Below are 5,019 nucleotides of genomic sequence, written 5' to 3'. Positions count from 1 at the left end.
GTATGTCCTTTTGGCTCGCAGTTACTTTATATAGATGTAGTGCTTGGACTGCTGTCACTACGACTCTCAGCATGCCTGAACAGTCTGGGGGGGGGGGGTTGTAGTTTTATGACAGTGATGCCCCAGGGTCGTGCATAAATGTGAAAGCATTTGCCTAATTGAATATCCTTGTTTTCTATGAAAATAAGTCTCCATAATCGTATGAGGTAATGTTTTGGTGCCCTTGTGTGCACCATTTACCTCAGATCTTAGGCTTTAGCAGTCCATTACAGCCGTGTCTTCCAACCAGCGTGTCTCCAGCTGTTGCAAAACTACGACTCCAAGCATGCCCGGACAGCCTTTGGCTGTCCGGGCATGCTGGGAGTTGTAGTTTTGCAACAGCTGGAGGCATTCTGGTTGAAATATATTTTGCAATAGAGGTAATCCAGAAACTGGATGCTGACGCATATGATAATGGAGGGCAGTTAGCGCAATTCATTTAACCCCTTAAGGACCCAGGGTTTTTCAGTTTTTTACATTTTTGTTTTTTCCTCCATACCTTTTAAAAAAATCATAACTTTCAATTTTGCTCCTAAAAGTCCATATGATGGCTTAGGGTATGTTCACACTGGTTAAGGTGTGAGCGGAATAGTTGCTTAAAAAATCCACTCAAAAACAGTTTTTTTGCCGCACGGAATTTTGCTCTGATTTCCGTGCGGAAATGAAAGAGGATAGGACACAGTAATGCGCGGAAGCGTGTCAGACTGCCAATAATTTTTATTGACTTCTATGGAGTTACAAGCCGAATTCCGCATGAAGAAAGAACCTGTTCCGTCTTAATGCGGAACGGTATTCTGTGCCAGAATTCCGCTAGCGGAATTTCCTCAGTGTGAACTTAGGAGAGGAAAGTTAACTAAATACTATGGGGTATAGCACTGCTGAATGAATTGGAGAGGAATAAGCGAGCAGAATTACTTGTGGAAATTCCTCTCCAATTCCTCAGCGTGAACATACCCTTATTTTTTGCGCCACCAATTCTACTTTGTAATGAAGTCAGTCATTTTACCCAAAAATCTACAGCAAAACGTGATAAAAAATCATTGTGAGACAAAATAAAAATAGGCCATTTTGTAATTTTGGGGGTTTCCGTTTCTACGTAGTAAATTTTTTGGTAAAAATGAGACCTTATCTTTATTCTGTAGGTCCATACGATGAAAATGATACCCTACTTATATAGGTTTGAATTTGTCGTACTTCAGGGAAAAATCATTAGCCACTGGTCTCAGCCGTTGTTAGAGGCTGGGCCCGACCCGCTATGAACGGGAGTGGACTCATGACTTACCGATACATCATGGGCCTTTAAGGGGTTAAATCAACTCGTGCCAGAAAGTTAAACAGATTTGTAAATTATTTCTATTAAAAAAAAATCTTAATTCTTCCAGTACTTTTTAGGGGCTGTATACTACAGAAGAAATGCTTTTCTTTTTGGATTTCTCTGATGTCATGACCATTTTTGGAACTGTCCAAAGCAGGAGAAAATCCCCATAGCAAACATATGCTGCTATGGACAGCAGAGGTCAGCAGAAAGCACTGTGGTCATGACATAAGAGAAATCCAAAAAGAAAAGCATTTCCTCTGTAGTATGCAGCCCCTAAAATATATTGGAAGGATTAAGATTTTTTTAATAGAATTTACAAATATATATTTTTTAAATCAACTGGTGCCAGAAAGTTCAACAAAGTTTTTAATGGGAGTACCCCTTAGGGACCAGGGTTTTTTCTGTTTTTGCACTTTAATTTTTTCCTCCTTACCTTCATAACTCTCAAGCACAGGCGCCGGAGTTCCCCCACAGTAGGTACAGGCGCCGGAGTTCCCCCACAGTAGGTACAGGCGCCGGAGTTCCCCCACAGTAGGTACAGGCGCCGGAGTTCCCCCACGGTAGGTACAGGCGCCGGAGTTCCCCCACGGTAGGTACAGGCGCCGGAGTTCCCCCACGGTAGGTACAGGCGCCGGAGTTCCCCCACGGTAGGTACAGGCGCCGGAGTTCCCCCACGGTAGGTACAGGCGCCGGAGTTCCCCCACGGTAGGTACAGGCGCCGGAGTTCCCCCACGGTAGGTACAGGCGCCGGAGTTCCCCCACGGTAGGTACAGGCGCCGGAGTTCCCCCACGGTAGGTACAGGCGCCGGAGATCTCCCACGGTAGGTACAGGCGCAGTCGTTCCCCCCCCCCCCCTCCCACGGTAGGTACAGGCGCCGTCGTGTCCCCCCCCCCCCCCCCCCCCACAGTAGATATAGGTGCTGGCGTTCCCCCACAGTAGCACCGTTTACCCACATTAGGTAGCCGGCGTTCCACCCCCACGGTAGGTACAGGCACCGGTGTCCCAAACCCCCCCCCCCCCCCCCCACAGTAGATATAGGTGCTGGCGTTCCCCCACAGTAGCACCGTTTACCCACATTAGGTAGCAGTTCCCCTAACACACACACACACACTCACCTGTCCTGCACAGCGCTTCATCTCTCCGGCGGCCTGACGAGCGTTGTCACTGATGTCCTCTTGCACTGGCTGGGGGTGGGGGAATCTGCCTGTATCACGCACTGCTTGTGTGCGCGCGCGCTCCCTGCGCTTGTTCACAGGCAGTGCGTGCCCGTGCATAAACTGTATGCATACAGCTGAAATCTCCTATACTGGATACCGGTGCACTTTACGGCCGGTATCTGGTATGCTGCAAAATCAACACTAGTCTGTCTGGCTAAAGACAGACGACCCCTAGTGGTGGCTATTTTTACATTTCATTTCTGGGGGAAATTTAAATTTTTTAAAAATAAATTTTATATTGCAAAAAGCCATCATATGATTGGTTCTGTAACATATAAAAAGTTTTCAACAATGACAGTGCCTCTTTAACCCCTTGGTAGAAGGGAAAACAGGAAAAAGCCGGGCATAAAGCGCAAACCACTCCAGACGTCTCTTCATATAACTTTATTACAGCCACATACAATGCGTTTCGAGGCGCATGCCTCTTCTTCAGGTAACAGGCTTATCTGTATGTCAGTGCCTCTGTGCTTTTTATAACTAAAATTGGCGCCAAAAATCGGGGCTTTTTTGGCCCCGCCCTATGGGCGGAGCTGAACTTGCAGGTAATGGCCAGGTGTTTGGCCCACATTATTTAAAACACAATAAATAATACACTATAAAACACATTAAAGAATAACATATAACAATAAAAGGCTACTGGTTCGGTATGAATGTCATTCAGGACAATATGCTTCATAGCGAACCATAGAGGCATATACGGCGCAGGTGCTCTGTGTTCCGGGCAAGCCGAACTTCTGCGCCAACTCGTTCTCTCTATCCCGGCGTGGAGAGTATCGCGCATGCGTACTCCCTACAATACTCGCGGCGCTACTGCGCCGGCGTGTTCACTTCGCTCTAGTGAAGGGAAAGTTGACATCACGCACGCGCACTTCGTGCTGTGCCGGGATGCCACTATTATGATAATCATAAAATTAAACATTAATTAAAAAGCAGTATGCTGAACGCAAGTAGTATGGAATTAAGGTGACATTTACATAGAGTTAAATTGATATTCCATTCAGGTGGGTATCTCATTATCCAAATGGTTATGGATCTTAAGGTTTCCTATTGTGCATGCTGTCACTATTGAAATAGTGTGAGTGTGGTGACTCAGTATAGCACATATGCTGGTAAATGGGTATTTATGTGTACTGGCCAGGATTATATTTTTGCGACTGGTTGCGCTGCGGGAGAGAGATGAAGTTGTTTGAGCTGGTAGAGGTTGTTAGAACTGATTAATTGGCATATATTCATATGACACTTAAATAATATTAAAAATAAATCTATGGTATCAAGATGTTGTACTCCAATAGAAAAAGCCTAGAAATTCAATGATGTATTACATACATTCGGTCCAGGCCATAGGATACAAATCCAAATTATTGGACCGAGGACTCCATCAGTCAAATCCCACACCACTGGATGGTGCTTTATCAATAAATCAAATCCATGCATTCATTGAGACCCATAGGTGTTAAAATGTGCAATTTATAAATCCAAAAGGATTCTCTTCTCTGGAGTCTTTCAAATCGATTGTGGAGATTTGCTGGTATAGATTCTATTGCTGTTAATTTATATGCTCCAAAGTTATCATGCACCTCATGTGCATGGCATGAAATACTATGAAGTAGGTATCCTTTTTTCACATTAGATCTATGTTTATTAATCCTAGACCTCAAATGTTTTATCGTACGCCCCATGTATTGCAGGTGGCATTCGCATTCCAAGAGGTAAACCACGTAGGTGGTTGAGCAATCAATCCAGTTTTCAATCTGGAAGGTCTCGCCTGTGTTGTTGCTCTGAAACATTTTTTCACCTTGTTTAATGCTATGACAGCATTTGCAAGAGTTTCCACCACATTTAAACGTGCCTACCTTTGTTGCCGTGATTAGTTTGGTCTGGATTTTGGTTTTTAGTCTACTTGGAGCTAATTTACTTTTAAGGGTGGCTGCCCTTCTGAAAGTTAGCTGAGGTTTATTTGGAATGTGTTGGTTGAGGATAGGGTCCTTAAGGAGGATATCCCAGTTTTTCTCCAGAATTTTTCTAATGTTATGATTGGTGGAATACGTGGTGATAAAGTTATGTTTATACTTATGTTGTTGTTGAGATTCCACCTTCATGGCTTTGACAATGTTTTCTGCGTGCTCTCCTATAGGTGCTTCTTTTGCTTCCACAGGAGTTCTTTTATGTTCGGTTAGGGCCCTCTGGTAAGCTGCTTTTATGATTTTTTTTGGGGTACCCTTTTTCAATTAATCCCTCAGATATAGTCTTGCTTTGAAGTTTGTAATCTTCATTCCTTGTACAATTTCTCCGTATTCGATGGAACTGTCCGTATGGCAGGCTCGTCTTCCATTTACTGTAATGGCAGCTCTTATAAGATAGGAGACTGTTGCTATCCACTTGTTTAAAGTAAGTTTTTGTTATAATTTGGTTGTTGTTACTTGATAGCAGGAGATCCAAGTACT

General features: G+C 44.1%; 1 protein-coding gene across 5 annotated transcripts in view; it reads left to right on the top strand.

The window, feature by feature from the left end:
* Positions 1 to 5,019, top strand: part of LOC130290535 (uncharacterized) — a 141,044-nt gene that overhangs the window by 143 nt on the left and 135,882 nt on the right. The window lies entirely within an intron of this gene.

Source organism: Hyla sarda, chromosome 9, assembly GCF_029499605.1.
Source record: "Hyla sarda isolate aHylSar1 chromosome 9, aHylSar1.hap1, whole genome shotgun sequence".
Classification (NCBI taxonomy): domain Eukaryota; kingdom Metazoa; phylum Chordata; class Amphibia; order Anura; family Hylidae; genus Hyla; species Hyla sarda.
This window is presented reverse-complemented; position numbering and strand designations above follow the sequence as displayed.